The sequence below is a fragment of the Pipra filicauda genome, unplaced genomic scaffold (genome assembly GCF_003945595.2).
Source record: "Pipra filicauda isolate LSUMZ 115617 unplaced genomic scaffold, ASM394559v2 scaffold27_size4233163_pilon, whole genome shotgun sequence".
Taxonomy (NCBI): domain Eukaryota; kingdom Metazoa; phylum Chordata; class Aves; order Passeriformes; family Pipridae; genus Pipra; species Pipra filicauda.
In genome coordinates, this window is record NW_024104398.1 from 3,217,969 (window position 1) to 3,232,816 (window position 14,848).

Consider the following 14,848-nt stretch of genomic DNA (forward strand, 5'->3'; position numbering starts at 1 on the left):
CCTGTTCATTAGAAATATTCCATTTGCATTTCATGTCATTTCATTGTCTTCTGAAATGTTTATATTTCTATGCTAGAAAAATACAAACAGAATGGCATGTAGCACTCTTGTAAAAATATTTAAATATGCCAATGGACCTATCCTGGGTCTTTGCAGCTTCTCTAACTGGTAAATTAACAGGGATTTTTTCAGGATGCACTTGTAGGATTCGAACGCATTTCTCTACTGGAAAAGTTATTTCATGGAAATAAAAATCTGAAGATAGCTGCACCTTTTTACCCAGTGCTGGGTTTTAAAGAACTTAATAGCCTCTCAGTATTTTTAATGCCTATGATATTACACAGCTAACAAATAATTTCAGAATTCAGTTACCACAATTAGGAATTTGAAGCAGGTGGCACAATAATGGGGCTTTTTCATTTCATTTATTAGAAGGGGGAGGAAAAAGCCCAGCAACGCAGAGCTTCATTTATTTTCATCAGCTCCACAGTAAGAGCATGGCAATTTGCAACACCAGAATCATTTCAAGTACAGCTTTGCATACATCATTCATTTCTTTAGTTTTAAAAGCTTCTTATCGTTCAACCAAAATTTGAAAAGATAATTTCCTGTTTAAAGTCCAATCTGGTCTGAGCATCCTGGCTGCTTTTTAACACTATGTTGGCTTTCTTGGTAAGCAGATGGAGTGTCGGTGTTACTGCTGCGTGACCCCCAGGTGAGTGTGACTTTGCCTGCGTGTGCCTGTGCGTAACACATCCGCAAGCAAGAGCTTTGCATGAGATCCAATTTCCAGCTCGAAAGTTTGCCTCACCTTCCCGTTCGCTAGGAAGACGAGTTTAATTTAATTTCGCTTCAGTCCCAAGCCTGACAGCAGAAGCAGCACGCTCCCAGCAGGAGGATGAAGTGTTTGCAGCGCTGCAGCCGCGGGTTCCAGCCCGCCCGGCCCCCGCAGGCCGGGGCAGGCGCTGTGCCCGCTCGGTGCCGCTGCTCCAGCTGCCCGCAGCCCGGCTGCTCGGAGGGCAGCAGCTCGGCAAGGCTGCCGGCAGGGCCGAGGTGTGCACCACCCCTCTTCACACCGCTTTTTACGTGCTCTTGCTGTTGTGCGTGTGAACGTGAGTGGTTTGCGCCTCGCGGAGAGCCCCGCTGCCTTCCCAGGGAACGCCGGTGCCAGCGGCTCCGGATACGCTGCCGGCCCAGGAGTCACTTCGTGACATTTGCGCTAACATGATGTGTTCCTGCTGCTTTGAGAACGACAAAGCTCTGTTGTACTTGTGCCGAAATAAAGGCATTTTACACTGTGTGAACCTGCCTCTTGTTTCTGCACATATAGTAAGGGGTCTGGGCAAGAATAAGGAAGACATTAGTGAAATGTGGTAATAGTCTGGGGCCAGGCAGCAGGTTTTACTGTGCATTAGCAGGGTGCTCAGGTATAAGTAAAACAGAAGCCTTAAACTCGTCCATGGTGTTGCCAGCAGTAGGCTTTGCACCCTCGGAGCATGTCACAATTTAGAGATTGATTCAACACTTCAACCACAAGTGGTGTTGCAGAGTGTGAATGAGCTATTGCTGACCTCTGTGCACTTGGGATCCTGCAGCCCCTTCTATCCACTGGAAACTCCTGTCAGAAACTTTCCTCTGATTCACAAGTCTGCCAGAAACTTTGTTTGGAAGCACTCTTTCTCAAGATTTTGAAGCCCCCCTGCACTGTACCCTGGGCCCTGCGAAGCTGAACCAGCTTGTGTTTGCTACTGGGCTAAGTGCCCAAGCAAAGATAGCCCCTTACCATGGCAGAGAGAATCTGTTACACACGATACTGTATTAAGCAATTAACAGGGTTGTGAATCTGAGCCTAGTGCCTATCCTCTGCAGTTTAATCATTTCTGTGTTTGCAAGGTTTCTAGCAAATAAGACAACCATGTTCCTCGCCTTAGCACAACAACAGTGTCTATGGGGAAGGCAAAGACACAACATGCACTGTTGATCTGATCAGGAAGAGGGTCATATTGGGCACTACTAATCAGAGGAGGTGCAGCTTCTCAGTTGACTGCTTCTGTTCTGATTGCACAGTCAGCTGCCTGCAGACAGATGCCTTTCCAGTAAGACCTTGTCCAAACATGTATGGTTGCACAGAAATTTTGCAATTCTTTGTATGAATGTGTATTTGACAGTAAGAATTACTGAAAAGATTCTCCTTTTGCCCAGAACTTACTGCTTTCAAATCAGGTGGGGAATATTGGTGATAATTTAAAATTAAGTAAAAAGCATATGATTCTTAGCCCTTAGAAACTCTCTTCTGCAGAGGCACAGGAGGGCTACTCGTCTGCACAGTTGTAGCCTTCAGGGCTGTTTGCACCAGCAGCCTCAACACAGCTCCACCAGCCCTCGCAGTAGGAGGGTGCCTTGGCCTCAGTCTCAGATTCTGCAGCCCCAGGGAGCAGTTGCCCGCCCTTGGATCTCCTCCATGAAGTCACACCTCCCGCTCCTGGCACTGCTATCTGCTCTTTGACACGAGCTCAGCAACCTTGTGCAAAACTGTCCTTTCCCATGCTGGAGGGAACATGAACTGATGTTTCACTTTAGATTGAGATAGCCCACAGTGAACATTACCCCAGGATACTGTGTACTACTTTAGTGTAGTTCATTGCAATACTATGAGTAATGGTAGGATTACACTGAAATGTGAACTATGAAACTTGGAGACTGGATCAGTCCATTTACATTAAGGTATTTCTGAATACCTTATATGCTGAATAGCCTGAACAAAGTGAATTAATATGAAGAGAGCAAACCACACCACTCTTTCTTTGTAAACTGACTCACTCTGCCTACAGCCTACACAAAGAGGTAGGTAGGGAGCCTCAGGTAGGGACAGATGCTGTAGAGGATGAAGGAAGATTGTCCAGTGAGTAGAGCACTGCTGCAAAAGGACTGGACAGTACAGACTTGAGCCCCAATCTGAAGGAATCAAGGAAGGATCCTGGGCCTTTCACTCCTCGTGTATAAATGGAGATGTTTTTATCAGTTATCTAACAAAATGATTTCTGACTATAATTGAAATAGAGAGATATGTGTCTAAGATAGATGAATGGACAGATGGTTTACAGTCTCATCCTGCCCACCTGCTGCAGAACACAGCTAAGCCTACTACAACTGTGCTAAATTATTTGTGAAGCATAGAAACTGCTGGTCCAATAAGCCCCTGATGAAAAATGCAATGATAGCAGTAATGAAGGCAGCTCACACATTTGCACAACAGTTCAAATTTTCAAGTAGCTAACAATTACTTCAAAAAGATGTAGTTATGTTTATTTTTTTGGGCAGAAGAAAACTCGAAATCCTGACATGATCTATGCTATGGGTCTCTTCCAAACACTGGTTGTTTTGGTAAGAAAAGTACAGACATCAAGCCTGTACATTGTGACATGGAGTACACCTGCTCCATCATCTGGACGTTGAAGTGACCTGCTGCAGTTAGTTTAGAAAGGGAAACATTGACTAGTGCTTAGTTTGTTTCCAGAACAGAACACTTTTCATCCTATATGACATCCTAAAGTAGCTATACCCAGATTCTGCAGTGATCTATTTGACAGTAGGGAGTCCCATGAAGTCTACAATCGTTCTTACTGACTTACATGTCATAAATTTTACTAGAATGATAGAAGACTTCCATTGCTTTTGTGATCAATGAAGCATCTTCTTATTAACCAGGGATACCAGAGACTTTCAGTCCTGTCCTTTGCAAAGTTAGTGCGAAATATTGTTGCTTCATACATACTTTTTTTGTAAGGCCTTACTATTGCTTCCAGTGCACCAGTGATGAGTTAAATATTGGTAATAACATTGTTGACTTTTGTTAGCTGATGTATTGGTTCCTGGAACCAGGAATGTCATTTCTGGCCATTCTTCTGTTATTATTCTCTCCCCTCAAAGTTTCAGAAGAATGTTGCTACAGCCTTAAATTTATCACTAAAAGCTGATGCATGTTGATGCCATGCAAAGAGGCTGGTTTTATTTAGGCATTCAGAAATTGATATGTAATTAAATTTTGAAATGAAATGCTAAGACCAGTGGGTGACAGACTGTCTGTAGGCGTGTCCCCTGAGGTGCTCCCTATTTCATTTGTTAATGATCTTTCTTCATTGCCCACTCTAAGCCAAGCTCTACCCACAACTCCTATTGCACCATTATTCAGCATTTAATTTATCACAATCTTAAAAAAAAAAAATAAAATTCACACTATACTTACTTATTTGCTCATTTAAGCCCTAAATGGTTGGGTGTCTGCTTCTGTGTATAGACACTTATCTCTTTCTGTTTTAGATGCTGAAGTATTGCTTTGCAGTCACAAGACTCTGGCATTGACAAAAGTGAGGTGATTTGGAGTAAATTAATGAACTCAAATAGTTACAATAAAAATTTGCAGGTGACCAAAGACTGAGGTCTGATTTTAATGACTCTATATAGAAAAGCATAGATGTGTAAAGAAGTGAATTAGGGGCAGATGTGCAGCCTAAACACTGAATTAGAAACTTTTACTTTTTGGAATTTTTCATTGTTTTCTTTCTTTTTTTCCTGTTCCTCTTCCCTATTAAATCAATGCCAAGAGACTACTTCTGTCTAACCTGAAATTATTAGAAATGCTCATCATCTTTAGCTCTTTGCATTTATCACTAAATAGATATTTTTTGTTGCTTTGTTTGTTTGTTTTCTGGGGTTATTTTGGTTGGGGTTTTTTGTTTTGGTTTTTTTTTGGTTTTTTTGTAGACACTACTATATCTCTCATATAAGGAAAGGCACTGGAGAAATGCATTAACATGTATATGCAGTAGTCTTTTCAGCCTGTGCCACTGGATGGCTCAATGTGTCACAAAAGAAATCTCTGTTAGCAGTATAAGTTAAATTCAGTTATTCAGTTTGTGAAGAAACTATTTCTCAAGGAGGATCTGAACATATTTTGCTAAAGATATGAAGATCAGAGCATCCATGATGGTCATGTTATTAAGAACTGTGAAGTTTCCTCTGCCTACAATTCTGTAATACCACTTTCAAAGCCTCCTGTAAAAGATGGATACAAATTAGTCTCCATGGAGAGCAGAAGTGGCTTTGGGCAGCTGAGTTTGCTCTTTGGTACTAAAGAATCAGGAACAGTATGTAAACACTAATTTGGTCATAACTTGATAGCTCAAAATTTGCCTGCTCATGGACTTGTTAAAAAACATGTTGTTGTGGCTGCTCCTTATCCCTGCCTCAAACAGATTGGGACCAAATTAGGTGTATGCTGGAGCACATGCCTCTGTGTGAAATTAAACCAGAAATTAGATAGATGCTTCAGAATAGTTTTGTGCTTAGATAAACTCTAACCCTTTGCTATTCCAAAACTGATAGGGCTGTTTTTTGTTGCTTGTACCCTGTTTTCTGTAGGAACTGTACTAAAATAACCAAAGTATTTGCAGTTGCTTACATAAGTTGGCAACCATTGGTTTCCTACCAGTCTTGATATAGGTCAATAGTTCAAATCCACCCTATGATTAAAAAGTAAAGCTATCCATGCTTCAGATCCCTGAGCTGTCCAGTCTATGTGTTTTGGTTAGTAATGATGGCAGTAAAAACAAACCAAACTTCACCCTTTCTTGTCCTCTCCCATGGATCTTGAAAAACACGATGCAGCTTGTTAATAATACAAACCTTTATTTAAGATGTAGTTCTGTGTACCAGCCTGAAATTTGAACTACTCATTGAATGACAATATATAAATTTGTCTGCATTATAAATATACTTTTGGAGTTGCTCTGTTTTATGTGATAACTGTGTTGGATTCTGAGTGATAAAGGTTATAAAACAGATACAACAGTCTATATTCTGCCACAGAGGGGGTATAGTTCAGCATGACTGAGTCACTGCTCTGAAGAGAGACTACTGAAATTTTATGCAGGGTATTGCAAGTCAAGCCTGAAGTGCACTGGCAGAGCTGCATGGTAGTAGGCAAAAAGCTGCTCCTCAATACGTCCCTAATTTTACTTGTACAATTCTCATTTTTCCAGATACTCCTCTTTATCATACAAACATTCTAAACTACATATTGGCTGCAAGTGACCCAGGATCATTTCATGCAGTGAAAAGGGAACAAGTAAAATTCCGAACCATTGTAAATGGTCAGCTTGGTATGTGCCAAGTGTAGCATGCTAAACAAACTTGGCTGGGAACTTGAAGTTGGCAAGTACCTTCTACCTGCTGCCTTGTCTGCTCCAGTTTCCCTCTTTCCTCAGCTGGAAAATGCTGACTAACAGAGTAATGGAGATCTTTGCAACAGATATGTCTTCTTTTTCCTCCTTCTCCTGCCCCTGCTTGTTGTTTTCTTTTCTAATCAGTGCTGATTTGAAAAGGTTTTCCAGTTGGCCAGGTCTTCTCTCCAGTAATTCCAGTTTGGTTCTCCTTGCCCTTTTCTGTCTGGACTCTCTGCCCTCTTTCTGCTTTACCTATTTCCCAACAACTTTTGTGGCCAGAACACCAGGTGCAATTCTTTTCTCCTTGCCACCAGACCAAACCCCTCAGCTGCCCACTCCAACCTGCTGTCATCTCTGTCACTCATCTGTTAAATCCCCAGGCTTCTTTTATTCCTGGGCAAATGTCCCTTCTGGTTCTTTCTTGGAACTGAAAGAATTCTTTCTTTCTTCTATGGGTTTTCTGAATGTTTCTGTGTGTATATTTCTCGTGATGGTTTTGATTTTTTTGATGTTATTTCCTTTATTAATACACAGCAGGAAGAAGGCCTATTATAATGTCCTGATTATTTTGTTTATTAGTATCCTGAAAGATTTTACAATTTATTATCGATGTGAGATATAAATTCACAATGAATCAAAGGTGAATAAAACACTATTAGAACACACCTTTAATGATTCATATTCAATCCAGGCTTATGTTGCCGTGGCAAAAATGAGCACATAAGGGCAGACAGGTTCACTTATATAATGCTATGTTGTTAATTTGAAAAAAAACCCCTTAATCTAAAAATGGTGTTTCATAAGGAACTTTTTAGGTGCTTTTTAATAATCTGCATCCCTTACCTTATGCTTGCCTTTCCATTGGGGGGAAAAATAAACAAACAGGCTTGAGGCTGTGAGTTAAATATGTCCTTCCATGAAGAAAATGTCCTTTCTGTCTTTTATGCTTTCCATCTTTTGAGGATTTGGCAACTAAAGATTATTATACATAATAAATTAGAAACTTGATAAGTAATAAAACTTCAAATTCTTCTACCCACTCTATTATACATGTTAGGTAAATTAATTGTTCACAGCTTCTGGCTTTTTTGAAACACCAGCTACAAATGTTTTTCAAGATATCTCTGGGAAGGTATGTACACCTATGTGTACATACCTCTTCCTTCCATCCACATTTATGATTCTAGGATGACATGATAGATTTAATATTTCCAGTGTATGGTCTGGAATTCCAGAGATGTGACAAACAACACTTTCAGGAAAAGGTTTTCTTATCTGACCAGTTGTGCACAAAAGTGACAAACGTCCATGCACATGATTTCCCCTTCGGATTCTTTTTATAAGAGAAAGGTTTTTTGAATCTCATTCTGAGCATTCCGAAACACTACCTTTTCTTCTTTCATAAGACACATAAATTGGTCAGTAAACAATTACATTTTGAGCTCAATTTAAACCACAGCACAAAGATATCAGTGTTGAAGTGGCAGAAAGTATATTTTTAGCTGGTTTTATAAAACCTGCCTTTTTTTTTTTTTAATTTATGGAGCAGTTATGCTTGTTTTTTGATGCCTGGGGAGTGTCTGCTGGTTCTCTGTGACGAGTACCATACCATGGGGTCTTGATTAAGAGTTAGAAGCGATGTAGCATCTATGTTGAATAGGCACTCCATGATAGCTGACTACAGAGAAGGAACTTTTCACCCCCAGACAAATGCTTGAATAACAGTCTATACAAGCAGTAGAGAGAGACAGAATGTGCACTTTGGGCTAGTGCAGCTCTATTTGCATGTAAGGTCAAGCAAATAGGATGGATGATTTCATGCCTGAGCCAGGCAGAACTGTCCCTCTGCTCGGAAGGCTCTCTCATGCACAAACAACACAGAGCCAAGTAAAGTACAAACACTTATCAAACATTTTCAACTTTAAAGAAATAACTTAATAAAAAGGGTAAAACACCTGATCAGACAATCTAAGCCTTTTAAAAGTTGTTGTACCCTCTTGAGTTTTCTGAACTAGAAATGCAGGCAAAGCAGGGTCTATTTTGGGGCCCTGCAGATAAATTATGTATTAAAATTATGCTCTTATTTTAAGGATCATTCTCAAAAGATTCTTTGAAAATGAAGGAAAAGCAAAGTTTACTTTGGTCAAGGAGACGGGACACAATTCTAAGAAATATTCAAGTTATATAAAATTCATGAAACTGGAAGAAGTACTCTTTTACCCATCAGTTTGGGCCCAGCTCAGTTACTTTCATCAGAGAGATGGAATGCTTTATACTTATAGCCTTTCTAGCAGTCAATATAGTATTGACTGTATTGCAGCCAATGTAGCCAGTGTGGTGATGAGATACTCTAGTTTTCACAAGCTTTCATTAGGTTTGCTGTGAAATGCCATGTTCTCATATTAGTCATCCTCTCTGCTTTATATCTTAGAAGATGCATTTCAAACTGTTTTTAAAGCACATTATTATTCAGCTGTTCACCAAAATAGACCAATATACATTATAATATGTTTACGAGGTGGCAGCCCTACAATTCAACAATTGAAAACTTACATTCCATCTGACATAGCTACAAAATTGTTTCAAATGGCTGTGCTTACTTTTTGGAGCAAATAGTTGATGACTGCAATTTGATTATTAGCAAGTAAAAGAACATCGATAGAAATATTGCAGTCAGTATGTTGATATTCCAGGGAGAATGAAAAATGTTTAGTGGACAGTTTAGAATACTGTCAGTATATGGTGTCATAGAAACTGCTGAACTTGCTTCTTTATTTATATCATTGATGTAGGTTTAATACCATTTAAATATCTTCAAAGCCATGTCTTTACTGAAGAAATTAGTTGTTTCAACAATAGATAGTAAACACTTTCTTCCTAATATGCTTCAATTGAATGCTATTGGCAGCTGTGGGGGGGACAAAGCTTGGCATCTCCTGTCAAAAAGCAGACAGCCTGCAGGGAATGCAGAACTCCTCACCTCCACTATGAGATATGCAAGGTCATCTTTTGAATGTGTGGATGGAGTCAGGTTCAAGTATGTGAAGGGAAAGAAGGAGGTGGAGGAATGGAAGAAAAAGGAAGAAATTTAACCTATTCCCCAAGAACAAATCATAAAACAGAGAGCCCATCAGATTCTATATGATTTATCTCTGCCCTGGTAATTTCACTGTGGCAGAGGACAAAACTGACTAATCATGTTTTCCTAGTTGCTACTACTACATTAATTAATTCAATGCTTTCAGCAGATGTCTGCATGAAAATATGGCAACTCGACTTGAAAAAACAGATCTTAAAAACAGAGGTCTTAGGAGGTGAGATAATACTCAAGTAAAACAGTAGTTCTCTGAATAACAGGGCCAGTGGCAGTGATATGGAAAATAAGCAAATCAGACCCTGAGGACAGAAAGAAGATAGAGAGAAAGAGCAAAGTTACAGTGTGTCTCCTGAAGTTGAGGGTGGAAAAGTGCTGAGATTGTGTGTGAAGCTACATGTGTGTTTCTGCAACTTCTTAAAAAGCCTTGCATATCTCTCCAGTGAAAAATGTGCTTGCAGTTTTCCTCACCTGCCATTGGAAAGAAAGAATGTACTAATTTACTATCAGACAAGAGATCCATGCACATTTGGATCAAGTTATTCTTGTGGAATACCTGTCTACATATGTCCAAACAAGTGGCTTTTAAAGCAAAGAGCACTGGTCACATAGAAGATGCCTGCATTAATGGTGCTGCACACTGAAAATGCAGCACTGTTGGTTGTATTGCAAACATCCCCCGTCTTCACCTGCCTCCTTGTAGTGATGAAGATACTCTCCTGTCTCCCATCCATTCATCCTGAGCCTGTGCTGCTGCCAGCATGTGTGACAACTATTGCCAATTGTGACAGTTGTTTTTGTGAAGGGGGACGTCTGTCTACAATAAAATCAGGCTAAGGTCTGCAAACTCATTCACAGAGGCCATGAAATAGTCATCAGATGGTAAAAATTACCTTCTTGGTTAAAACACAAACTGCTGTCCCAAAAGTGAGAGAGACTGTATCTGACTAACACTCACCTGAGCCAGGCTGAAGTTTGTAACATATGTGTTCAGGGGAACCCTTGTAATTGCTGACAGATGGATCGCCATCTAAAGAGCCTTCCACCTCTACATGCATCTCTTATGTTTTGAAGTGTTAACATAAAAATACCTTCCCCACCATACACCAAAAAGCAGGAACATGAAATTTTTGAAAAATGTATCAGTGTGTACTATGGATGTCTTAATCAATGACCTGTTTGCAAATGCCATCCAATAGCCCACCAGTTTTGTGGCTTTTCATAGATGGGGTTGTCTCAGAGGAATTTCACCGTGACCCCAACTCTCTAAATCTTTTGCTATAAGCTTAAAAGCAAAAATGTTCTCTGTACAGTTGGTTCCAATTAAGAAAATTAAATCTATTGATTTTTAAACAAAAATAAAAATCACACAGACAATATTTAAGTAGTTAAAGCACAAGAACAGTGAATGGGCAGGTAGTCATATTAACTCTTGACAATCTACATGATGCAACACATTTGCAGAGTAAACGTATTAGCAGTTCAGAGTTTCTTTAATTTTTGCATAGAAGCACCATTTTTTTTTGTCAGATCACATTTTGTAACACAATATCAATCTTGCCATATCCATGTTCTAGACGGGCTGTAGGGATTCTGCTGTAATTATGTTAAAAATTGAAATATTTCAAAATCTGATTGACAGCTTGATTACAATAATGCATGTGATTAAATTCAGGGTGTACTGGTGTAACGAAGGAGGGAATGTCAGTGGTAATTAACTGTATTTTTGTTAAATTTTGTTGAGCATTTCTTGCTCTTAGGTTGGAGTACATTGAAACAAACCAACGAGACACCTAGTGGTAGCTTCTTTTTAGAGCTTCTTAGTGCCATTTAAGACTTGCAGAAAACCAGTTCTTATGCAAATCATATATTTTGTTACATGTCATGTAAATTTTATGTAGATTAGCATGGTCATGAACACCAAAACTATGCAGTACAGCAGCATGACAGGAAGGATACCATGCTATGCTCAAGTACAGAACAGCAGTTCTGTAAGTATTTTTTCTTCTCCAGACAGCTATTTCTACATAATAAAGCTTGCCAGAAGACAGAAAACTATAGATTATAATGAAATGCACTGGTTTATTTGTAATTTTCATTGTATCATGTCTCCTCCCAAGGAAACAATCAATGATTTCTGCCCCTTCTACTTCCTCAAAGAGAGTTTGTATGAGACAATTAATCCACCAAATACCTATTCATATTAAGATGGATTAAATTTTTTGATATTAAAAATGGATGCAATGTGTGCTTATGTTCACTAACTTTTTGGTTATTCTTCTCTGAACAACAAGGTCCTTGGACAAAAACTGCTGTGTCGAACCTTAAAAGAGATCTTAAATATTTAGAATATTGTTTAGAAATAAAAATGTTACCTAAATGATAAATTTTTAGTGCTCTCTCTCATGAAACTGACGGATAAATGCAGACATGAGAAACTATGATATCCTAGATTCAAATAATTCAAGGTGTTTTGCCACACAGTATAATAGACTCAAATCTGTGTTCCTACACTGGTCTGTCGGTATCTTCTAACCTTGATATTTTGCCTGCCCATCTCTTCCACAAGTTTTATTGTCCTTTCTAATGTCTCCCTTATGACTGCAACATCTATTCCAGACCAATACTCTTCCGTTGACCCAGATTTTATTCTCTTTTAAAAGACTGTAACCGCTGACTTGTCAGAAACCTGGTTACTCATATTTGTTCTATTTTTGGGAGTAAGGGGATAGGGTAGAGCAATTAACAAAGCTTTGGAATTTATTTGGTACCTACTGACTGTAATATCTTTCAACAAACGTTATGCTTTCCTCTGTATCTGGGTAACATTCAGTAAACTTTGCTTCCTAGCAAGATATAGATGGTAAAAATAGATAAATTAGATGCAATGTAATATAATAAAGTGAAAGATAAATATATAAAGCTGACATTCTGTGGTGGGTTGACCTTGGCTGGATGCCAGTTGCCCACCAAGCTGCTCTATAATTCCCCTTTGCAGCTGGACAGGGCAGAGAAAATAAGCTGGAAAACAACTCACAGGTTGGGACAAGGCAGTTTACTAAAGCAAAAGCGAAGGTTTGTGCATGAACAAGCGAAGAGAAAAAAAAATAGTTTTATTCTCTGTTTCTCAGCAGCAAGCAATGCTCATCCACTTCCCAGAAGCAGGGCTTTGCCTGCTTCAGAAGGCAAACACCATTGCAAATAACAAACACCCCCACTTCCTACTCCTTTCCTTAGCTTTTATATCTGAGTTGAATCATATGGTATGAAATATCCCTTTGGTTAATTTGGGTCAGCTGGCCTAGTTGTGTCCCCTCCCAGGATCCTGCCCACCCCCAGCCCCTTGATAGGGGAGGAATGTTGAGACAGCACTATGAGGGCTGCTATGGGGAAATGAACTCCATCTCAGCCAGATCCAATGCACGTTCTCGTTTATCTTCTATGAAAGGAAAGGAAGAGATTGCTAGAGAAAGTACCAAGTACATGGTGATTCTTTATTTTTCCAATCACACAAATACATTTTCAAAAAGTGGGCAGAAAGATGTTATTTTTTCTGTTTTCAAGCAAAAGAGTTAATATTGCATTGTTCAGAAATCCACTGTAGAAAACCTGTGACAGCTTGGTGACCTTGGAAGTGATAGTGATGTCTTTAAGCAGCGGGAAATATGGGACTGTAGATAGGGAGTACAAGGCGCAGAGCTCTGCCTGTTTGCATCAAAAGAGGATTTTAAAAAATATAACCTCATTCTTTCTTGCATTTTGCTATAGCCTAATCACCTAAAGAGATCACTATTTGATCAGTAAGTGTACAGCTACGTATAAGCTCACCTCATTCAAGAGATTTATATCCTCTGAGCTACAAAGGATAACAAATAATAAGTTTATAGAATTCTGGTTTCTTATTTAAATAGTGTGTAGTGATAATACTAATATTTAACAGAGTAGAGTTTGGAGGTATGCTAATGACCACAAGAAAATTTCAAACCTCCATAATGTGCTTTAATCACCAGCTGGAGATCAAAAGCCACCATGTGATTTTATACAGCATGGGCAACTTCCAGAACTGCCTTACATGGAAAGAGATCAATGGTAAAATTGGTAGATACAGCAAAGCTTTGCAGTAAAAGCATTTTATGTATCTTGTTCAAAGTATTTAAGTGCCTTTTAGATCACTGATTGAACCATAGACATTATAAAGTGGAACCTTTTAATACCAAAATAAATTTGCAGAGTAAAATTCCATTATAGGGAAAAGCATTGCACTGCAACAGGACAGATAATAATTCTTTCACATGTAATGGGATATATGAAATGTTTGATGATAAACAGAAGTTCTTTGCATCGTTCGAGTTAGATTCCGTGTGCTGTTGTTTGGGCGCATGTGAGTGTATCTACAGCGTAGGAGAGACAGGGCCCCCCACATAAAATGCATGCCTACCTATAAATATAGCTCTAACTAAGATGGGTGAAGACACTTCACAGTCAAGACAATTCAGTCATTTAAGTAGAAAAAAACTGTCCATGCATATGAGTTTGGACCCTGACCAAAGAAAACATACAAATGCTTTAGAAACTCATGAAAGTCCTTTAATTTGGATTAATTCAATGCACTTCAAACAAACGCTAGCCTTAGAAGCTTCAAGTTATTTAAAATTATTCCCTTTAACAGCTTCAAATCACATGTCTGTTAGCATCACAAAACTGCCAGAAAAAAGTGAAACTTTCAATGGATCTCACTCTGTAGCTTTTCTTCCACAACGTTTTCATTAATTCTTCTAATGCTTCATCCCCTTTCCCAATTAAATTATTAGGTACTCTGTAGAGATGGGATCTCTTCTACCCCATATTCCATTCCTCCCTTTAATGATATAACTACTTAATTTGGGGAATGAATACAGAGGATAGATGATATTTTCAAAGAGCTGCAAGATTCACAAAGGCCTTTCCTGCCTCAGTATTTTAATTTTGAATTTAAAATGTTTTGAATTGTATAATTAGTAAATATTTAATGCATAATATAAAGTTAGGAGTCAAGAAATCCGGGTCTTACTTCAACGTTTGTAAAAATTTCCTTTGTCACTTCAAGCTAAACAAATTTTACTCAGCATCTCTGATTCTTCATTTTTAATAAGGGGTAAATATTTATTTGCTGGAGTGATTCTTTATTAAGTTCTTCAGGAAGTTGATCCTATCATAAAACAATATTGTACCTTCCCTCGGTGAAGAAAACTTAGGTGACAACCTTATCTCATATGTAATTTTTTAGACAGATGTGCAGTAACTGTACTGGGCAAATAAATTGTCTTATCAAATGGATTGAGTATTTGAGATAATAGCTGTATTTTCAAGGAATTAATAAGCAAAAATTTAAATTCCTACCTAAAAAATACAAAAATGAGTCTAACTCACTAAAGACATCTGGAAATTTTGTTCCTAGCCACCTTTTAACAGCACTCTGCAACAATAGGATGTTGTACTGTTCTCCTAAATGATGCACAAGCTCTGAGGTTACTGGGCAGATCCCTTTAAA

The 14,848-nt window shown here is 38.7% G+C and overlaps 1 protein-coding gene across 1 annotated transcript in view; it reads left to right on the forward strand.

The window, feature by feature from the left end:
• Positions 1-550: 550 nt before the first annotated feature.
• Positions 551-14,848, forward strand: part of VRK1 (VRK serine/threonine kinase 1) — a 54,642-nt gene continuing 40,344 nt past the window's right edge. The window contains exon 1 of the mRNA XM_039382678.1: positions 551-715. The gene's annotated coding sequence lies outside the window, so the exon portion shown is untranslated. The remainder of the gene's footprint in view (positions 716-14,848) is intronic.